Source organism: Chelonia mydas, chromosome 8 (genome assembly GCF_015237465.2).
Source record: "Chelonia mydas isolate rCheMyd1 chromosome 8, rCheMyd1.pri.v2, whole genome shotgun sequence".
In the NCBI taxonomy this organism is placed as follows: domain Eukaryota; kingdom Metazoa; phylum Chordata; order Testudines; family Cheloniidae; genus Chelonia; species Chelonia mydas.
The window spans coordinates 4,823,946-4,847,551 of NC_057854.1; the positions used below are offsets into that span (position 1 = coordinate 4,823,946).

The window sequence follows — 23,606 nt, forward strand, 5'->3', positions numbered from 1 at the left end:
ATTTTGACACTCACAAGACACACCCACACGCTATTTGCCTAGGGCCAGATCCTCAGCTGGAGCTCCCTCCTATGGAGCTATGATAATTGACACCATCTGAGGGTCTGCCCCCTAAGCTACAGCACCTCACAATCTCCTTGTCTTACTTGTTTCCTCTTTATCCTCATCTAGTGTTTGTCATTTTGTCTTCCTAGTCTTAACCTAAATTGTTAGCTTTGCAGGGGAAGGACCGTCATAGCACTGGGCACACTTACGATACTATGTAAAGAAGTCACAAGAAAAATAATCCTTTTAAGACAGGAGAGAGGAGGAGGAAGAAAAGAGTGGAGGAAATGATTGGGTGAATGGAAAGATACAGCTGGGTAAATGGCAGCGTAGCTGTCTGAACAAAGATCTAATGTTGATCCTCCCTGGTAGCTGTGACTTCTGGGCTAAGATGTGATAATTCACAGAAGCTTTCAGAAGAAAAGGGAGTATATGGAGGTCTGTTGCGCCCAACAATGACGTCATGGCATCATGTGTGTTCTCATGTGACAGTATAGTCCGACCCATGAGGAGCAAGAACATGAACAGACATCTCACAGGAAAGTATAGGCTCCCACTGAAGACTTGGCGTGCTGCTTGGCCCATTTTTCAATCAGTTTTTTTGTGTCTGTCTTCTTTAAAAGTGATTACAACCTTTACTGTCTGTTCCTGGCTATGGCTTCAAAGTTATGAATATTTATGCTGCTAGAGGGAACATTCTGCTTAAGGGAGTCTGAGGCATTTTCATTGACCATCCCTCCTTTACTTTTTGAATTCCAGCTTGTCATGGAAAAATTTGTTCAGGAGTCTGTCATCACCCATTCTGAGAACATCACCTGCCCATATAAGCTGAGCTTTGATGATCATTGCCTTGATGCTGGTTGGTTTTGCTCTTTCAAGGATATGAATGTTTGGCATGTTATCTCCCCACTGGACCTTCAGAATACAGTGAAGTCAAGGCATTTGATATTTTTCAAGTTGCTTGATGTTTGCAATAAACTGTCCATTTTCACACCCCGGTCAGAGGGATGCTATCACTGCCGCATTGTACATCAGTGCTGTTGACAGTTCAGTGGTGTGGTGGTTGTGTATCCTATGGCAAAGTCTTCCAAAAGCCTGGACTGCCTTTTGTATTCTGCTTGATATTTCTTGATCCAGGGAGACATCACTGGAGATAAAAAGAAAAGGAGTACTTGTGGCACCTTAGAGACTAACCAATTTATTTGAGCATAAGCTTTCGTGAGCTACAGCTCGCTTCATCGGATGCACGATGCATCTAGTGAAAGTGGCCTACAGCTTATCTCTGACAAAATTTCAGAAGCAACTAAACAGTCTGGACTCACCATCATCCACCATCAGCCACGTATGAGTTACTCGAGGACTTTTGTCTTTGCAGTAAGACTTTGGAGACTGAATTGTTTCCCATCAGTTCTGTACCTTAGCTAGGTGCCCTTTTGAATGTTGTCCATTGCGCAGTTCAGAACGGCTGCAAAGAAGAGACCAAGAAGGGACAGGTTTCAGAGTAGCAGTTGTGTTAGTTTGTATCCGCAAAAAGAACAGGAGTACTTGTGGCACCTTAGAGACTAACAAATTTATTAGAGCATAAGCTTTCGTGGGCTACAGCCCACTTCATTGGATGCATAGAATGGAACATATAGTAAGATATATAGATATAGATACACACACACACACACACACACAGATAAGTTGGAAGTTACCATACAAACTGTGAGAGGCTAAGTAGTTAAGATGAGCTATTATCAGCAGGAGAAAAACACTTTTGTAGTGATAGTCAAGATGGCCCATTTAGACAGTTGACAAGAAGGTGTGTCCTCACATGTGTGTGTATATCTATCTATCTTACTATATGTTCCATTCTGTGCATCCGATGAAGTGGGCTGTAGCCCACAAAACCTTATGCTCTAATAAATTTGTTAGTCTCTAAGGTGCCACAAGTCCTCCTGTTCTTTTTTCAAGAAGGGACAGTGCTAGCACACAGCCTTGTTTCACCCCATTAAATTTGTCAGGGAAATCAGAGTTCTGGGGCTTGAGCCCTACCTGCGTGACCCAGCTGAACTGTCTGGGAGGGTCCCACGACTTGTAGCATAATGTACGCAGAAATGTTGCCTTTTCCAGCATGGATCTAACCATTTTCTGCAGAGCCTGGCAGCAAGGTATACTGTGACCTTGTCTGGGGATTTTGGTTTCTGTTTTACTACAACAATCAACAGAAACTTTAACTTTTACCTCGATCTCTACTCTCATGCCTCACATGGAACTATCATGCAAACAAGCTGTTAGATGTTATTAGTCCCCGTCAAAATCCCTTTTGTAGTCAGTACTGGTGGCTGGAGGAGACTGCTCTTTAAATATGATGCAGAGGTGCCAGCTTCAAGGCACTCAAGCATTTTCAGTTTTTCTGTCTTTCTGGATCTTGGCACCTTTTTGCCTTGTTCCAGATGAGGCTTTAGAATGCAAGGGGTCTTTGTTTCAACACCATACACTCCCATACATGGTAACTTAACGCTGCCTGCTGGACTATATACTCGTATCTGATCTATCTTGAAAAGGTTTCCTTTGCTCTGCTGATAGGTGTGTCCCTGCAACTGCTGGATTCTCCAAAAGACGGCAACATTTCCTATCTGGGATCCAGTACGTACCAAGTCGGTGACTAGCCTTTCACCCCAGGAGATCAGCATTCATATCCCAACTCAGGGTCTGATCCAAATGCACGGAAGTCAGAGTGAGTCTTTCCACTGACATCAGTGGGTTTTGGAGCAAGGACAGAAATAGGACGGGATTTTATGACAATACAACAGGATTATTCTTGTAATTTAGCACTGGGAAATAATTGACAGACATCAGAATTTTCAGGCATGACCCTCTGTGTGTTTGTCGACAGTAGCTATTTGTGTTACCAGTTTACCTATGTACGCAGTTTATCCTATTACTAGCAATTTGTGTACCTTGAGGCGGGTATGATTCTGGCTAAAAGCAAAACTGATACTGTGGCACTTGTAAAATATTAACCAGCTTTAGCACAGCCAGCAGGTACTAAAGAAACCCAGCTGCTATTGCAAGGTGGCTGTGCTTCCGTGTCTTGGACCCTGAGGACACGCTCAGTGATCTTCCCTTTGTGAAATGCCAAGTCCAACCCTTCGCACGGGAATTAGATTTACCCAGTGATCCTGCTAGTTCAGCCGTACGCTTCAGAGCCGACTAATGAGAGGACACGTATACAATAAGAGGCGCCAGTACTCTTACCTGCATGTGTAAAACTAGTGGAGTAATCACTTGGAAAAGGAGAAGGTGGAGAAGACTTCCTTCAGTTTATTGTAATCAAACAGATTTGGAGAGAGGCCACTTAGCAACCTGGGCCAAATTAACATGAACACAAGCTACTGGACTCAATTGGCCACTGGGCTGATAGGCTGTGGCAGTCCCTGTCTCTGACAACAGCCAGTACCAGCTACTTAGGAGGAAGGTGCAAGAAACACTGTAGTGGACACTTATGGAAACACCTGCCCATAGGATAAGTTTATTTCAGTTCCCACATCAGCTAGAGGATGGCTTATATCCCAAAGCCGGTGGTTCCAATCTCTTATTTTTTTTATTCTATGTAATTTCACAGTCACAGTTTCTTGCCCATATGCTCAGGGTTTAGCTGATTGCCATATTTGGGGACGGGAAGGAATTTTCCTCCAGGGCAGATTGGAAGAGGCCCTGGAGGTTTTTCGCCTTCCTCTGTAGGATGGGGCACAGGTCACTTGCTGGAGGATTCTCTGGTCCTTGAATCTTTAAACCACGATTTGAGGACTTCAATAGCTCAGACATAGGTGAGAGGTTTATCGCAGGAGTGGGTGGGTGAAATTCTGTGGCCTGCATTGTGCAGGAGGTCAGACTAGATGATCATAATGGTCCCTCCTGACCTTAGTATCTATGAATCTATGAATCATTGTTTATATGAATATCCCCAACCATTTTTGAACCCTGGTGAGCTCTCGGCACTCAATGACACCTGTGGCAGTGAGTGCCACAGATTAACTGCGTGCCCTGTACATCTATATTTCCTTTTACTGGTTTTCAGTTTGTTGCCTTTCAGTTTCGTTGAACATCCCATTATTCCTTTACTATGATAGACGGTAAATCTGAGCACTGCATGACTTACCTTGTCTAGACCAGGCATTATGTTGTACAGCTGTATCATGGCCCCCTTTATTGATCTCCCCTCTACAATAAACAGTCCTGATCTTTTCACTCGCTCTTCATACAGGCATCTTCCCATGCGTAAAGGATTGGGGCCTGTCTCATAGCACCCTCCTCCTACTGGACCAAGTTTTGCTCTTGCCGAGCCAGCTCACTCCCTGAGGTCATTCTGTCTGAGCTCTCTCACAGAATACAGGGAAGCACTTTTCAGCCGGGCTGGTTGTTTTATTTTAAGCCTTCTTAACCAAATAAATCAATACCTCGCAGACTCTTCCCTCAAAGTCTGTGCAGGCCAAGCAGTCCCTTCTCCAAATCTGTCTTGTACACCAGTAACTTCAGCAACCCAGACTTTCCTGGCTTCTACCTCAGAGCCTCCGTAATAAAGGACTTTACCCAGTCTCCCCTCTGTCCATTTGGTTTCTGGAGCAATTCCTCTCTGCAGTAGCTCCAGTAGCAGTCCATTGGGAGCATGGCCCCAGACCCCTCAGCTTTCTGGAGGGTATTGCAGTCTCCCTGCTCTATTTCCTGCTGCCCTCTTTTATAAAGTTCAGCTAATTAAGTTCCAGCTCTTTTCTCAGGTGCGGTGGGCAGAGCTAATGAGCCAGCCAGCCAGCTGCAGGCCTCTGACCCAGGAGGAATGGTATCTTCACACCTTGGAGCTAATCATTTTCATCACCCATCTCCAGACCGCTTCTATTTTTGATTATATATATATATATATATTTTTTTTTTTGCAATAGGCTGAGCAGAACTGAATACAATATTCCGCCTGGGGGCATGCCAGCAATTTAGAGAATGGCATCAGTATTATTTTCTATCCCATTCTTTATATGTCCCAGTAAGATTCGGTTTGTTGCACAGAGACCAGATGTGGCCTGTGCTTTGAGCTAGATGTGCTCTCGCTCTTTGTTTCATACTGACTATAAAATAAAATAAGTAGACGAATAGAGGCAAAAAGTGGGAATAGCTTCTTAAACTGTGGCCTGCAAAGCGTTGGGAAAAGGAAGTGGATCATAAACCATTCCAGTACCAGCTAGCTGAGCCAGTGCCAGTCATAACAATGTTGAAGCAGAGTAGGGATGCTCAGCGTGCTAGCGAGAAGCTTTCTCCAGCTGACTGCTAGTGACCGAGCTCGGAGAACAAGCTGAGAGGGCTGGGTGCTAAGCACACTCCCTCATTAAAACTCGTGTTGGAATGAATGGAAAACTGCCATTCAGCTTCCCTTGGACTTTGGACTGTGAGCAACGGTAGCTCGTGCAGTTAGTGAAGGCGGCAGGCAGCTACACCCATATTTGAAGGAAGCTCCTAATTCATGTTGGCTGCGACAGCAGGGGGAAGCGACCAGCCAAGACAAGCAAAGCAATCCAAGCCTGTTACAACTGCTCCTACAAATCAAATCCAGCACTCCTCATTGAGGCGGCTCAGCTGACTTTTATGCCTTCCTATCTGACTTTGTTGCTTTCCATTCCAACGGCAGGTTTTGTTTATTGGCTTTTCTGTGTTTACGGCTCCCCAAGCCAAGTCATAAGTGGAGATTTTGGGAAACATCAGTAATGTGTGAAGTTGCCCCAAATCCTTCAGCGCATCTGCTCTAATTTCCTCTGGCTCCCTATGCTCCCCTCAGCTCAGTCTGAATCCTGACTGCCCCCTTTTATCATGCTCTCCCGCATGACTCCAGAACGTCATGCACGTGTAAGCAGAGTCAGGATGAGCTCCACCCTGACATCCGGTGGTGACTTGTGGCAAGTTGTGGAAAAGAACTTCAGGGGCTGATCTCATTTGCATAGGCACACCCACCCTGCCTAGCATGAGCCTATAGCTGCCCAAATGGTCACTTTGGCTGCTGTGGGATCCCCAGTGTCTCTGTTATTGGGGCAGGAAGAATAAATTGTTATTATCCTGATTATGTGAATCAAGGACAGTGGAACTGTACTTGGCCTTTTGTTATGATGGAGGGACTTGCCATCAACTAAGTAGCCCTCACTAAGCAAGGGACATGGGTTCCAAAACTCAGTGAATTGAGAAAGGTTGAGGACAGGTATTAATTGCTTCTTGGCCAAGATCAAGTGTCAGTAGTCTCTTGGCCTATCAAAGGCCATGATCAAGTGTCTTGATGTTTTTGGGCTTTTGGCCTTGAGATGAAAACCTTGGACTGTGAAGTAAAAATATTATCTAAGTTATACCAGTTGGTGAGGGCCTTACATGCTAATTGCACTGCCTCCTTTCTCCACTGTGGAATATCAGAACTAATTTTGATTCCATTAGGAGTCTAGTTACAGGCTGCTGAGCTGAATTCACTTTGGGCCAATGGTGTACCAGCACTGAGGCTCCCCTACTACAAGCTGAAATCACAAAAGAGCTAAACTTACTAAGAGCTGAAATCACTGAGTGTTGTGTTAAGTAGTGGGGAAGCCTGAAGATATATTGCGGAGTAGAGCGGTTTGCGGGATGGCTGGAGCAGCTCATGGGGGCAGCTGGCAGAGACTTTTGGGTTGTTGGACTTTTGGGACTTTGGATGACTTTGGGTTGCTGGACTCAAGAACCAAAGGGAAAGGTCACACCCCAATTTGCTTGGGGTGGGGTTTTTTTTGCTCATGGGTTGTGTTATGAAGCCTGTTGGTGGTGTTTCCCTAACATAATGCCACATTGTTTCTCTCTGTTATTAAAAGGCTTTTGCTACACTCGGACTCCGTGCTTGCGAGAGGGGAAGTATTGCCTCTTGGAGGCGCCCGGCGGGGGCGGTATATATTTGTCCCAGGTCACTGGGTGGGGGCTTGAGCCGGTTTTGCATTGTGTTATTGGAATGGAACCCCTAGATACTGAACCCGGCCCTTGCTGCTGCCAACTCTGATGGGCAGAAGGGTTACACATGTGCAGCAGGGGTTCCCCTGGTGGCCGGTAGCTAGTTCCAAACTCTCTCCCCTTGCCTTGGGGGTAGAGACTCTGCCTATGGCCTTGGGAGGCAGAAATTCACCCAGAAATCACTCCATCACCTTTAGTAACAAACCTTTATCAGTTAACAAACAGAGCCCCCTCACTCACTGAGCAGGGGGCTCCTTCCCTTAGGGCTCTGGCTGATTCTTCCAAGTGGTGCAGTTACCACACAGACAGGTTGCTCCCCGGGCCAGTCCCCAGCCTTGAGCTCAGACTCTGGGCGTGCTGTGGTCCAGTCGCAGAGACACACGCCCAGCTCACACAGTCCCTTCTCAAACAGCAATCGCATTGCACACTCAGAGGAGAGCTAGCATCAGGATGTAGGGAAGGGTTTTCCTACCAGCTCTCTAGCCAACCAGGGCTCCAGGTGGTAGGGAGGGAAAGGCCTGCGTTTTCAGTCTGCTTGTACCCCAGCCAGCCAGGGCTCAGGGCCAGCCTTCACCGCTCTACAGATGATCTGTGAAGCATGGACTCCAACACCTGGAACAGGCTCTTTCTTCTTGCCTGCCTCCCACTGCTAGAGAAGTTCATAAATAACAGCACTGTCCTGAAAGCTGGGTGTGACTCTCGGCTTTTCCTAGCGTGTAGCCTCATTTGTTTCTTTCCTGCTATGTCTGACCTATTCTTTCCAGCTGCAGCCCTTGGTTTCCTCCCATCCCTCTGCTTGGCTGAAAAGCAGCCTTTCCTCTCATGCGCTCTCCTTCAGAGCCATGCCCCCTTGGGCCTGTCTATGCCACCCCAGGATCTCACTGTGCATGGGGAATCATAGAGGACGTGCTGTGATGGAAGAGACCCATCTTCATAGCCTACCCACTACTGCAATAATCTTTGTACAAAGTGTGTCTTGTAAGGGAGTATTTGAAAACTGATAGTTTGCTGGTCAGTATCCTCCTGATAAAATGTGTGGCAACATTGGAAGTAAAGTTATAAGATTTCCCTGTATGATGTTATTAACACATGTCCCAAACCCCACAGCCCTGCCCAAACGACAGTTGGCAAACAGGTCTGACCTAAACAAAGGAACATGTGCTCTGCTTAATTTGCATATAAGCTGTAAACAGTCATCAAGCAGGAAGGAAAACAAAGAAAGGGTAAACAGGTGAGAAAAAGCCATCACAGAACATCCTGCCACACAGATTCTTTGTTCCCTGGTGCCTAGCTGGAAATGTTTTACAAGAGGGGGGACTGAAACTATGAAAAGGAGGGACAAATACCCCCCTCTCCCTTCCCCCTGCATTCACTGCACCTGAAGAAGCAAAGGAAGCATTTGTTGGACTTTAGGGGAAGGGATCCTGACCTGCAGCGTTTGGGCAGGAAGACTGCTAAAAGCATGTAGTGAGAAACCTTGCTTGACTCTGATATAGTTTATTAAGCTTGGCATTAGTAAACATTACACCTTTATTTTCCTTCTAATCATTTCTGACTTTTATGCTTCATTACTTGCACTCACTTAAAATCTCTTAGTTAATAAACTTGTTTTTCTGTTTAAATTGAAGGGTCTAAATAATTATTTGAGATAGTAAGATGGCATGTTATTCCCTTTAAGGAACAATGGACTTCAAAATATTTTGTACTGTCCAGGAAAGGGCTGGGACTGGTGGGCCACCCTGCAGTATAACCGAGGCTGGTGAGAGCCAGTGTGTAACCCGAGCGTGATGGGCGGGCTGCAGTTACACACAGGGCGCTGCTTGCATGCTGGAAGGCTGTTTGTGAGCCAATCAGGTTGGAATTCCTTCAGCAAGGAATTGGAAGGCACCCAGGGTTTCAGGGCAGGGATGACAGCTTCACATTAGTCTGGGTTGTATCTACTGTACAGGCATTACAGTGGAACAGCTGCTGTGTTGCAACTGTGCCACTGTGATGTCGTTGCAGCCTCCATTGCGGTCATACAGGAAGGTATAGGCTCCCACGGGGGATATGGCATGGTACCTGGCCCTTTTTTCCAATCCATTTTTTGCATCCATCTTCAAAGCATTTATAACATTTATCTAATTTTTTTCCTCTGTTTAACTCAATCCTTGGCTGTAGCTTCAAAGTTATCAATATTTATACTGCATGAAGTGAGATTCTGCTTAAGGGTGTCTTTGAAGCATTTACATTCACTGCCCTTCCTGCACTTTGAGTTTTAGCTCACCCCAGGGGACTTTTTTCAGGAATCTGTCATCACCCATTCTGAGAACATCACCTGTCCATCTAAGCTGAGCTTTGATGATCATTTCCTTGATGGTGGTTGGTTTTGCTCTTCCAAGGAGGTGAATGTTTGACATGTTATCTCCCCAGTGGACCTTCAGAATACAGTGAAGTCAAGGCATACAAAATATTTCAAGTTGCTTTATGTTTGCAGTAAACTATTCACGTTTCACCCCCCTATAAAAATCACTGCTGCATTGCATATCAGTGTTGATGACAGTTCAGTGGTGTGGTAGTTGAGTATCCTATGGCAAAAAGTCTTCCAAAAGCCTGGCTTGCCTTTTGTATTCTGCTTGATACTTGACCCAGAGAGGCATCACTGGAGATATCCAACAGTGCTGCCAAGACATGCAAAGTGACTGACACTCTAGTTCTATATCATCGATGAGGATGATGTTTGGCTCAGTGGGAATGGTTGATGGGGCCGGTTGGAAGAGGACTTCAGTTTTTTCCAGGCTGATGGAGAGTCTAAACTGTTTAGTTGCTTCTGAAAATTTTTCAGAGATAAGCTGTAGGCCACTTTCACTATGACTAAGTAGAGCACAAGCATCTCCAAAAAGGGCTTCATGTATGAGTTTCTCAAGGACTTTGTCTTTGCAGTAAGGCTTTGGAGACTGAATTATTTCCCATCAGTTTTGTACCTTATCTCGGTGCCCTTTTGAATGTTGTCCATTGCGTCATTCAAAAAGGCAATGAAGAAGAGGCCAAAAAAAGTGACCATTGGTAGCACACAGCCTTGTTTCACCCCATTAGATATGGGGAATGGTTTAGAGAGGCCACCAGCAGAGTACCTGACTGATCGTGCCTTCATAGAATGGATGGATGATGTTAAGCAATTTGGTGGGGCAGCCAAATTTTTCAGAGGCCACTTCTGCTTGCCATATCAAATTTATACCAATGAATACGGCCATAGTTCCATGTTTCATTCAACGTATTTTTCCTGAATCTGCCTCACAATAAATATGTCTATGGTGCTCTGACCTGATCTGAAACCACATTGGGGATCTCTGGTAGATGCTTGTTTGATATTGTTTCAAGAAGCTGATTGAGCAAAATACAGACAAGGGTTTACCACCTACAGATAGAAGGGAGATACAACTGTAGCAACTACTGGGGTATCTGTTGGCTTTATTTTTATATAGCATAACTAGGATTGCATCTTTGACATCCTGAGGAATTCTCTTAGTTGACAGTTTTAGGGCCTGCAAGTTTATAGATTTCAGCTGGTACACTGTCTTACCCTGTTGATTTACTTGACTTAGTTTCTTTAATAGCATTTTGCACTTCCTTTGTGGTAACTGGGCAATTTCTTCATGCATGGGGTGCTGGATCAGTTCCTCTATCACCAGTGGGTTGCCAGTAGGAAGATGGTGGAGTAGCTCAGTAAATTGCTGCACTGTCAGAGAGTCCTCTTTTGTCTCTAGTTAGAGTAGAGCCATCTGAACTTTTTGAGCTGGCCCCAATTCTGATGCACCATAGATCGCCTTCAGGGAGTCGTAAAACAATGTGTTGTTAGTACTGGTGTAATGCTGTATATCACAGAGAACATAAAGCCAGCTCCGAGTTGTGGCTTGCAGGTACTTGAACTTGTCTTTATTTTAGGTTGCTTTTTTTATCATTTTGCCAAGATATAAATGCATCATTCTTTTCCTTGAGGATCTTTGATTTCTTCAGTGTTTTCATCAAACCAGTCCTGGTGGCATCTTTGAGTTTTACCTAGAGTTCTTCTGAGGCTTGAAGGGTGGCTAATTTGAGTATATTCAACTTTATGATTGCATTACATCATGCAATAATGCAATCAGTTGTTTCCTCCAGGTTTTCCTGATGAAATGGATGTCTTTATTCAACTGCAGTTTAATCTGTTCCGACTGTCAGGCTTAGAGTGGTGTAATATAGAATAATGGAGCCAGAAATATGAAAAGCAATGGTCTCCTTTGCATGTGTGCTGAGCACCCGCTCACTATTTCTTAGGAAAGCTGACAAATTAAAAAAAAAACTTGTTGGCTGCACCTGAGAGCCAAGCATTGGCACCTGACTGGCTAGGTCATTAAATGGCAAAGGGACATCAGACAGCACGATCACCAGAGTGATGTGAGGTGCAAACTGTTGGACTGACCACAGCATGATCGGAGCCATTTTCAATGTGCATGTTGCTGCCCATCCGCAAAGCAACCCTGAACAGATTAAAACGTAGGGATGCTTTGTATGTTTCTACATAGTTGGTAAACAACAATCTCCTAACAATGGGACTGAAAAAAAAAATCAAGAAGGTTACATAGTGTCGTTAAGTTTGTTCAAAATTTTTTTCATAAACTGGTTTGATGCTGTCTGATCTCCTGGCTGGAGCTGATGCAATATGTTTAACTGCTTCAAAACGACAGTGATTAAAATCATACAAGCGGTGAAGTTTGGAAAGACACCTCCTTCTGGATCCATCACCCCTTTATCTGTTATGTTAAAAAGCAAAATAAGATGGGAAGCTTTTCGTGAAGGTTTCCATCTGCTTTGCCCAGCTATGCTCAGTGGAAAGTCTGGGAACTGTAGGCTTAATTCAATGGAAATTAGAAAGAGATGTCAGCTCTGGGATTTAAGGTTTTAAATCTGGAACAGGCGTGCGTGTTTTTCTGACAGAGAGAGAGCATGAGCGCGCGATCTTGCTCTCCTGTTGGGCCGTCTAAAGAGGGGAAAATGCAACTACCTAATCAAACTTCAGGCATTGCATTGACCCCCAGGCATCTCCCCTCAGAGGCCCACTAGTACTCACTCCAGCCAAAAGCAGAGTCAACAAGTGGATTTTTCAATCCAGCATGCAAGAGCCAAAGACCTCCAAAAAGGTCTTCCCTGCAGCCGATGAAAGCAGGTCTTAACTTGCTAACCTTCGGGCTTTCCTGCTCTGCTGTCAGGTCATGTTACACCTGGGTAGTCAACTCGTGAACCGTGGGCCAAATCTGGACTGCCAGATGCTTTTGAATGGACCACAAAAAAAATTTTACTTATTCTTACCTTTATTGCTATTGCGGTGTGAAAAATGTTTCTCTAGAGCTTGGACCTTGACAATACCTTGACCAAGAAATTTGGACCTTGACAAAAAAAAAAAATTGACAACCTGCATTACACTGATTGCAGTGGATTTAGCAGGGATTAACATGGACTGTTTTCCCAATTCACAGCCCCCACATGGCCCAAAGGCAGGGGGGAGGGAGAGAGAAAATGAGTGATTGAGGCAGTGTAATCTGTCTGAAATATTGTTAGAAAGAGGAGTCAAAAACAACTTGGTACGGTGACTGTGTAGACAATAAGAGTAATGAATCTCTGTCATGAACTTATGTATGCAGCCTGGCTGCCTTTGAGTACATCATTCCCTGGCACCCTGAAGGCAAGAGACGAATAATCAAATTAGGATAACAATAAATCATTCTGTATCCAACTGCCAAATCCCGGAATTAAGATTGGGTAGCTCTTCATTTTGAACTCACCAGCCCAAGAAGCCTTCCCTGGAAAGTTTTCCTTTTTAAGGCAGAAAGAATAAATTCTGCACCTACAGGGAACAATTTGTGCATCATGTGACAAAATCCAGCCACTTGCAGCAGCCAGTTTGCTGTGTAAGCCCTGGCTGGAAACACCAGCCATTGGAATAAATAAAAGGCAAAGCAACACTTAATAGCAACATGGAATAATACCTGGAATTAGCAGGGAGGAAGAAAGGAACAGAGAAGACCTCCCTAGGGGAGAATGTATGTATGTATGTTATTTCTTGAAAGAATAAATATTGCATCCATAATTATTAATAAATTGGTTTCCCCAGGGATCTCTCAACACCACTCACCAAGGATTCCCACCTCCTTTTATGGGCTGCTTTACATTTAAGTTCAGCATGGCTTTCACCATCTTTCTCATGGCAGAAAATTCCCTTCCTGGCCCTTGCTCAACATGTGGGGTCCCTGTTGAGGCACATCAGGCATGTCTATTCGGCAGGGGCCTGCCGGTTGAGAGAGCTGAAGACAGACTTGAAAGGCAAGCCTGGCTCTCTTGAGTGGTGAGGTGTAATGCTACTCAAATGGGCTCAGTTCCAAGGCACGTTACTGTAAAAGTGAAGTGGGCAGAGATCCCTGGAGTAGCAACCCAGATTACTGAAACTGCCGAGTCCTGCCACTGTTGTTACGAGCTGCACACAGGGAGCCTTTTGCATTACACACACACACACAAAACCCAACTTCTATTGGCCCTGCAGTCTACACCAAACTTTGTCTGCGCCCCCCCTACCCTATGTGGTCTGCATCCCCCTGGGATCCATGGTTGGGAAATGCTGCAGAAAATTGGAAAAGGTGCAAACAAGAACTTTATTTTTGAGGGCCTCAGGATCTATTCCTAAAGATGTCATCTCTTTGACTATTGCAGGAACTGAAGCAATTTCAATGTATAAATAATTTGAGCTAAATGTTAGTGAACTATGAGTTTGTCATAAAAATATTGAGGAATACAGTTTACCAAAAAGAAATGAAACTTGAAATATTTGAGCTTCACTGAAGAAATCAAATAGAGGAAGGGATTATTGAATCATTAACAGATCTAAAGGTGAGAAGTCAGACCTGCAATTTCCAGAATCTGAGTCAATGATACGAGATCAAATTGTGATGAGTATAAAAAGGTATCAGTGTAAGAAAAAGATTGTTAGAGACAAGTTTAGATCTGGAAGAAAGCAGTGAAAATTTGCTGAACTTAATCAACAATGATTGCACATTTTAGAAAGAATAAATAGATTCTTCAGGATGTGGGTTGGAGGAGGCAGCTGGTTTTAGATTACACTGATAGATTGACCTGAGTTAAGATGCTCTGTGTATATATTAACTATGCATCTAGTAAAGATTGTTGTTAAGTTACTAGCAAAATTATTATTATTAAGTCTAGTGGATTACTTGACTATAAAACACAGGAACATAGGGACCTGTGGGGGTGAAGTAAGGTCCATCAAAACAAGGGACACTGGAAGGGTATGATGTGGAGGGCTGCACAAGGTGAATCAGGCTTGGAGAAGGTCCTGCAGAGGGTGGGAGAAGATGCAAGGAATTGAAAATGTCTGCAGGCTCAAGAGAGCAGAAGAATGAGATCTACATTCGGTGATGAAGATGAAAGGAAGAGGGGCTCTGTGTGATACCCAAATTAAAGCTCTGTAGGGATCACGGGTGTTATAAGTCTGATTGCGTCTTTGCCGGACGCAGGCACTAGGTGCACCAGTGGAAGAGGGGGAGAGCCAAGCACGAAGTAGTCCCTGAACTCACAAAGGAAGCGGTAGTGAAGGGGGCTTCAAGTTGGAGAGGGAAGGCAGGTGAGCTAAGGGATTTTGACTCTAAGACAAACATTTCCTGCCTGTCCCCTTACACTTAAAGCAAGCACTGATGCCTGGCACTGCATAGCTGACTGTTGGTGTGATATGGCTCTCATATGTAGTGGTGTAAATGAGAAGACTGACATTAATGGAATTACACTGGTGAAAAGCCACTTAGGGTAGAGCTGAGCTGAGAAACAGAGAGAAGCAGTATTCTGGGACTCGGGCTTCTTGTGCTTGCAGGATAGTGATGTTAATAACCCCTCAGCCCTGGAATTTGCAAAGATGGTGTTAAGGACCTGGGCCACGGGCAGCCTTGCCTAATGGTCAGGGCGGGAAGCTGCTTAGTGGTTGGTGCAGACATGACCAGGCCTAGTGGCCACCGCCCAAATCAGGAGCTGATACCAAGTCCGGAGAGCGAGCTGGGGTCAAGAGCCAGGAATCAGGAGCTGGGGGCAGGGTGGGGGAGAAAACCAGCAGCAGGAGCCAGGAACAAGGAAGAAGCATGGAACCCTACTGAGCAGCTGGAGATCCAGCCCTGCTGCAGGGTCTAAGAATGGCTGAAGACTGCAGCAAGCACAGGTTCATTGGCTGAACCAGCCGAGGGCAGTGAGCCAGCGGCGGGTCCCCGGCAGACAGTCTGAGCTGCTGTTGGCATCCATTCTTTGAAGGGTGAAGAAATGCTGAAGCTTCTACTTTCCAGACCCCATTGCTACCCCGCTGAAAAGCTTCCTACCTCCAATCTCATAGGAGGCCTTGCAATGCTGAAACAGTCTCACTGATTTAAAGGCAGCAGAGACCCTTATGACCATGTACTCTGACCTTCTGCATAGCATAGGCTGCCAAATTCCTTCCAGTGATTCCTGCATCAAGCCCGTCACCTCTGGATGAGCTAGCGCACATCATATACAAAGACGTCCAATCCTGATCAAAAGATGTGGAGTGATGGAGAATGCACCGCATCCCTCAGGACACCAGCAGCTCTTACCCTGGGGCTCCTTTCTGCAGTGCTGTAGGACCTCCTTGCACTTTTCCTGGGGCTTGTCACTGAAAATCATACAGTAGCCTGAAAAAAAGGTGTAAATCCACTTCCAAGCAGCTGCCTGATTAGGATGAAATCTCCCATGGGGGTTACCTGGCAGCTGTTACCCAATGGCCTCATCCTAGGACATGCGATCATGATGTGGTGATAAATATCCTGACAACATAGTGACTCCAGAGGGGGAAAAGCAGCCTATCCCAATTCACACATTGTTATTAATAATGATTTGTATGACTATAATGCTTAGCTGCCCCAGCCCTGGACCAGGACCTCGTGTGCTAGGAGCTGACAGGCACAGATCAAAAAGACAGTCCCTGCCCTGAAGGATCCCCCCGCTGCTGGAATGCCCACTTCCTATGTGGAAGCTACATCCATGGTGCTGTCCCACAAAGACTAAATCAAAGCCTGGCCTAGATTCAGGGACCCAACCCTGAGGGGTTAGGCCAGGCCACTCAAAAGCCTCATGGGACAGCTGCCAAAATATTAACGCCCCCTTGCTGCAGGATCCTTGAGGAAAGTTGGAGGCAGGCAAGTCCACAACAGCATGATTCCATAGGAGCTGCACTGCCTGGGAGTGGCAACTGGTGTGGAGGGCTTAATTCTCCCGAAGTCTGGTGGGGAACATGCTCTGTTATAGGAATAATATCCTCTTTAAAAAAAATTACCACTATTTCCCTGAGCAACATGCACCCTCCTTTTAATTCTATTTAATAAATGTTTAACTCTTTTGTCACCTTCCTTTGAGAGACATCAAAGCGGTTCACAAAAGCAGACCACCATTATTCTTCCCATTTTAAAGGTGGGGAAACGGAGGCACAAAGGGGGTAACAGACTTGCTCAACATTGAATAGCAAGTCGATGGCAGAACTGGGATTAGAACATGGAGTCTTGACTGATGGTTCCCTGTTCTAACCACTAGCCAAAGCTGCCTTTCAAATAAAAACAGTGAAACAATACCTCTGTTTTAGTGACAGTGTCACAGGGTGGAGGTATAAAAGCCTTTGGATGCCCTGCTAAAGATCCCGCTTCCCTGTAGGGTGACCGGGTACATGGGCCAAGACCCTTAGCCGGGAGCCCAGCTGCAGGCCCTAACGAGGGCAGGCTCAGTGTAATCTGCTGAGCCAAGTGGAACCAGCTGCGTTGCTGACTGGGAAGAAATATAAACCCAGGGAAGAGCTCAAGGGGAGAGGCTAGCCAGGCAGGAGGATAGGAAGGTTGTGGCTCGGTCTCTGCTGGCTGTCACAAGCGTCAAAGACCAGGGGACCCAGTGAGGAGTTGGAGCGGGGCCTGATGTTGGGGAAATTGGGACTGTCCAGCCACTGTAAATAAAAGAACACGGGTGAAGCACCTGTAAGAGGTGTCCGAGACCCTTTCTTTTGCCAGCCCAAGCACAGGGACAAGGGGAAGGAAGCTTGTGCTGCCCTGTGACAGACACCTACATAAAAAACAGATTGCAAAAACACTATCTTGTATCAGCTGGCTCTACAAGCCCTACTCCCAGAGCACTAGGCAGCTTCCTGTATAAAGGAAGAGAACAAAAGGACCTGTGTCAGATTTTTTTTGGCCCATGAAGTATAAGGGAAGAAAATTAACAATTGCTGCAGAGGGTGTTAACAATGGAGAGGAAAAAATAAAATGATAAAAAAAGCACTTAACATTCTTTTGATCTTTTGCAAACAAACACGCTTGCTCTTCTCACACAATGCTGCTTCTCGCTGGGATGGATAGAGATGTGTCATGTGCTCCTTCATATATTTATATTTTTAAAAGGAAAATGAGTGAAGCAAAAAAAAAAAGCTACAACAGAAGAAAGAAGAAAGATAGAGGAAACCTGCAAAAAGCTGTGAGCTGCCAGTGTGTTTTGAGTTGCTTTATCTTGAATCAATATTGACCTGGAGGGGAATTATAAATCTAACAGATTACAGCTGAAGTAATGCCAGGGCATCTGCTTCCAGAGAGGAATTTATTTTACTAGCTACAGCAGCTGTTTTTACAAGAACCCACAGTAAAATAGTTATTAAAACAAAGGGAGGAGGGAAAGACACAATAAAAGGAAGATATATAGCTGATGAGGAACAAGGACACAAGGCTGGAAATTAAACTGCAGGGGGAGGCGGAAGACACAAAACCAACGCAACCACCATTTTATAACTTGCTTCAGACACTAAAAAGACCTGGATGAGTTTTTAAGAAGACAGGGATTCAAAGCTCCAGGATTTTGTCTAGTGATTTATGATCTCTGGCAGCTGTTGCAGAGGTTTGACCTGCCTACAATAGGCAGGAATCTCCTCTCTTGGTAGTTGTCTCCTCCTATGAGGAAGGTTACTGGTAGAAAGAAAAAAGGGATGGGACGAAGGGACTTGGGAGCAAGTTCTCAGCTGGTGTAAACAGGCTCAGCGCCATTGGCGCTTTGTCTCAATTTGGGATTTATCTTTGTCTAGGCACAGATAAGAACATGGTTTGGAATATCCAGTCTGCATAGCGGTCTTCAGCTAACACCTACCATCCCATTTCCAAGCTACTGGTTTACTCTGGAGTAGCGCAGGTTGGGGAAATTCTTTGTTTTCATTGGCATTTTGGTTTTCAGGTAGGGTTTTGTTTTGAATGAAAACCTGAAAATTTTTGATGAAAAACAGAATCTTCTCTTCCCCACCTTGAAATTTGCCATTTGTTGTAAGGTCATTTTTCAATCAGAAAGTAGTTTTGCCAGAAAGTTTTTGACCAGCTCCACTCTTGAGTGTTGAGGGAGCTACCTGGATTTGACATCACTTCGAGGGGCATTGCCTTTCGGAAGGTGATACACCTGGGACTAAGGTCCAGCATCAGCCAGTCTAGTTGTGACTTCCATGCTTGGATCTTTCTCCTAGAGATACTACTTTTGGGACAGAACTTCTGGGACTTAGCTCATTAGAGTTGGCTGTGTTACCCGTTCAGAGAAAGAGGTTAGAAAGGTTGATTTGCCTGCAGGCTTCTGCTTTCAAAGCTAACTTGTATCATTTCAGCCTGCTGCCTTTACTTTGGATTCAACTTAGGTTGCACTCAAACTTTGACACTAAAGTCATAGGTTCAAGGCCCACAACAGGCTATAGACTCATAGTCCAAATCCCTAGCACCTGTCTCTGGTAGATACCTAGATGTGTACCGAAGATGTTACTGCATTTTTAAAAAAAAGATCTGGAAATAACTGATATGGAAAGGTCTTTTATAATTTTAATGTGATGAAACCAGTGTGATTCTAGAAATGTTACAGTGTTCTATCAAAATTACTCTAAGCACACACAAAATTTAACTAATAATTGTGTGCTTCCCATAGGTTTTTCCCAAACCACCCTAAAAACTCCTATAGCAAGGATGTAATTCACTAAAGAATGGTCTAAAATACCTAAAAAAATTATGTTTTTACAGGGGTATTTTATAGGACTTTTCCATAGAGTCCTTCCCTCAATTAAACGGTCTCTGATGTTTGAGCTATGGCTTACCACATTATTATTATGTTCTGATTGCTCTGTTCTGATTCATTGAGATGGCAGCTAGTTCTACATTCTTTAAAGCATTTGAAATACCTTAAGTATAAAAGGTGTTAACTAAATTCATATCCTATTCTGTTTCAGTGTACATTGTATTTATGTAAATACTCTCTCCTTGAAATCAAGCAAAGACCCGTTTTCTAAGAGTAATTTAGCTCCATAAACAATTAACCAAATTCTCTTTTCAGTTACTTCAACAGAGCTGATCTTAGTGGAGTTGCATCAGTATAACTGAGAAGAGAATTTGGTCTAATGCCATTGAAGGATTATTGTAGTCACTTGAAATCTGGAGAACACAGCTGACAGGAAATTCCATCATGCTTAACCTTTGATACCTAAACGTGAACTTTGGTTTTCCAGGGATCCCTATAATTACTATGAAGCGTGAAAGGTTCAATCCAACCAAGTTAGTGAAAAGACTCCCATTAAAGTCACAAAAGATTTGGGCCCCAGTTTCCTGGTTCATTTCAGATCACTGTACCATAACTAGAACCAATCTTGCAAAGGAACTCAGCTGATTAAAACCCCAGGAAGAGAGGAGGGGTAGGCAAGAAGAAAGCTGAATAGAAATTAAGTCCAAAATAAAAAGCTTCTTGACTCAATCATTTTCTTAGAAGATAAGAAAACTGTCATTATGTCATATATACATATACAGTGTATGGTGCACACACATACACATTGTATTTACTATGTGCTACAGTACATGATTTCTCACCCATGGAATCTATTCCTTTCACAGCCTTTGCTGCCTGGTGGTGCACCAGAATCTTAGCTTCCATTTAAGAAAAAAAAGGGGGATGGGTGAAATCCATATTTGTGAGACTCCCCTTGATTTCAGTGACACCAGGATTTCATCCTATGTTTCTAGCCTCATGGTTTTGAGGAAAACCTTGACTATGCAACTGCAGTGTAGACTGGCGCAGTACTGTCAAAGTGAGTCTGCAGACAGCACACAACAACTGCTGTGTGCAGTGTGATCCATCCCAGTTCAGCCCTTTGGGGTGTTGACTCAGAAATCTAGAGCAGACAGTTTAAATAACATTGTTAACTATTCCACTACTGATAGTTTTAAGTAGAAACGTCCAACTACTGTGCTTATCCCACAGTCCCAAACGGCTCTCACCATTTGGGACTGCATCCCCCTGCAACCCCCCCTAACCACTTCCATGGTGCAGTAATGAACTGTCGTAGCTAAAGTCTGCAGGGTCTTGAAAATACAAAATATGAGAACTGGGTCAAATAAATGGAATTTGATATCAAAGTAACCAACGCTGGGGCTGCTGTGTTGATCGTAGCATTCCTTTTCATGATTCATGCCTTAAAATCACCATCTAATGCTAATGGAGCTGCAGCAGAATTTCCATGCTTGATGCAAAATCCGGGAACCTTGCCACAGAATTAGGTTAATCTTGTCATGTAGTGCACAGGTCCTTGGCAGAAAGGCACTGTAGTCAACAGGGGTCTATGGAGGCACATGTTGACAGTTATACTTTGAAGCCAATGGATCTCTGTGCTGGTAAATGTTGGCACACAGGCATTGATTGCAATCGGGTACCCTGAAGTGCATATTTGCCCACTCAGATCAGTGTGCAGGGCCAGAGTGTTTGTAATTGTGTATATCTTGGGGGGGGGTGCACACACACAAAATACGCTCATTCCCACATGCAGCACTGAAGATGAGAAAAATCCCCAGGAACACAGAAATTTCTCAGATCCTCCACAACATCTGGATTTTCTCAAATCTATTTTATTTGTAATCGATTGTTTTGTTAGTAACACTGGCGTTAAATCTATTGAGAGCACATGGAATGGCAATTAGAAAAATGTAGAGTGTGAACCAGCTTTCCTGCCCTCATCACATCTGAGCCTCTTTTCCTGTAGGGTATAGGAGCACTCATTATTAATGAAACAAAAAAGCAACTTAATCCCCAGAAGGGAGAAAGAACTATAAAGAATGAGCTGTATTTTAAAGAAGTCTTATTGAGGGCACAGGAACAAACCATCCCAATGTGCAGAAAGAATAGCAAATATGGCAGGCTACCAGCTTGGCTTCACAGAGAAATCTTCAGGGAGCTTAAACACAAAAAGGAAGCTTACAAGAAGTAGAAACTTGGACAGATGATTAGGGAGGAGTATAAAAATATTGCTCTAGCATGCAGGGATGTAATCAGGAAGGCCAAAGCACAATTGGAGTTGCAGCTAGCAAGGGATGTGAAGAGTAACAAGAAGGCTTTCTACAGGTATGTTAGCAACAAGAAGGTGGTAAGGGAAAGTGTGGGACCCTTATACTGAATGAGAGAGGCAACCTAGTGACAGATATAGTGGAAAAAGCTGAAGTACTCAATTCTTTTTTTTGCCTTGGTCTTCACAGACAAGGTCAGCTCCCAGACTGCTGCACTGGGCAGCACAGTATGGGGAGGAGGTGAGCAGCCCTCAGTGGTGAAAGAACAGGTTAAGGATTATTTAGAAAAGCTGGACATGCACAATGCAATGTATCCAAGAGTGCTGAGGGAGTTGGCTGATGTGATTGCAGAGCCATTGGCCATTAGCCTTGAAAACTCGTGGCAATCAGGGGAGGTCCCGGATGATTGGAAAAAGGCAAATATAGTGCCCATCTTAAAAAGGGAAGAAGGAGAATCTGGGAAACTACAGACCGGTCAGCTTCACCTCTGTCCCCGGAAAAATCATGGAGCAGGTCCATAAGGAATCCATTTTGAAGCACTTGGAGAGAAAGGTGATCAGGAACAGTCAACATGGATTCACCAAGGGCAAGCCATGCCTGACCAACCTGATTGCTTTCTATGATGAGATAACTGGCTCTGTGGATATGGGCTGTGAGGCCATATCTGGAGTACTGCATCTATTTTTGGGCCCCCCACTACAGAAAGGATGTGGACAAATTGGAGAGTCCAGCAGAGGGCAACAAAAATGATTAGGGGGCTGGGGCACATGACTTATGAGGCGAGGCTGAGGGAACTTGGCTCATTTAGTCTGCAGAAGAGAAGAGCGAGGGGGGATTTCATAGAAGCCTTCAACTACCTGAAGGGGGATTCCAAAGAGGATGGAGCTCAGCTGTTCTCAGTGGTGGCAGATGACAGAACAAGAAGCAATGGTCTCAAGTTGCCATGGGGGAGGTCGAGGTTGGATATTAGGAAAAACTATTTCACTAGGAGGGTGGTGAAGCACTGGAATGGGTTACCTAGGGAGGTGGTGGAATCTCCCTCCTTAGAGGTTTTTAAGGCCTGGCTTGACAAAACCCTGTCTGGGATGATTTAGCTGGGGTTGGTCCTGCTTTGAGCAGGGTGTTGGACTAGATGACCTCTCTTCCAACCTTCTATGATTCTTTGTGGGATGATTCTCCTTTTGTTTGTATCAGTGTAACACTGTTGAATTCAGTGGAGCCACTCCAGATTCACACCAATCTCTGTGAGAGGAACATTAACCCCAGAGACCCTTTGCTTCAGCAGTAGGGCTGGGGCTCAAATGAGAATCAGATCCATTGCCCCCCAAACTTCAGGGATGTTCAGTTCCAGACCTGGATCCAAACCCCATGGCTGGGGCCCCACCCTTATACTAGGTGGAACTGGAATGTTGAATTTGCCCCCCACCAAACTATCCCCAGGCTTGCTCCTCAATCAGTCCAGCAGGGTCTAGCACAGCACCCTGGTCTGAACTGTCTCTCAGCCCCTTCTGGGCTCCTTCAAGTTGTCCCTGCTCTTCAAGCAGTGCTGGCCCTGGTGTGGAGCCACATCCCTCAAGTCTCCCTCCCTGGAGACTCTTTGCCTCTCTGGCCCTAACTCTTCAGCTGGGCCACTAAAAGAGTTCAGTTCCCCTTCAAGGGTGTATCAGTGTCCAGGCTACTTTCCCAGTGGCTGGTAGCAGGGACCCAAGCCTGCCCTGTACTCTGGGTCCCAGTCCCTAGACAGCAGCCATCTGCCATGTTCCTTTAACCAAGCTGCATTGCTGCTATGATTCCCTGGGCCACTTCCCCAGCTCTCTCTTCACCCTTACCTGGGGGCCTTGTCCTGGTTGAGCCCCAGCAGCCAGCCTGGAGCTCCTTCACATTCCCCTCGGTCTCTGCCAGTACTTCTCTGTCCAGGGTCCTGTAGCCTGCCCACCCCCTCTACACTCCTCCAGCTCCAGCAAAGAACTGATCTCACTCTGGCCCAGCAGCTCTTCTTATCCTAGCCTGCTGGGCCCTGATTGGCTGTTCCCTGCAGCCCCTTTCTGATTGGCTGTATGGGACACAGCCACTCTAGGCAGTTTGGAGGACCCTCTACACTGCCCTTTTCTGGGGCAGGGTGTGACAGGGCCTTGAGGCCTCCATCAGGGGCCTCAGGGCCTGCTCTACCCCATC

General features: G+C 45.1%; 1 long non-coding RNA gene across 1 annotated transcript; it reads right to left on the minus strand.

Moving 5' to 3' along the window:
- Positions 1-10,241: 10,241 nt before the first annotated feature.
- LOC122461530 lies at positions 10,242-23,382 on the minus strand. The gene is made up of 3 exons (XR_006283473.1): positions 23,261-23,382; positions 15,669-15,746; positions 10,242-11,899 (listed from the first exon to the last, which is right to left on the minus strand). It is a non-coding gene; the product is annotated as an uncharacterized LOC122461530 (long non-coding RNA).
- Positions 23,383-23,606: the final 224 nt, after the last annotated feature.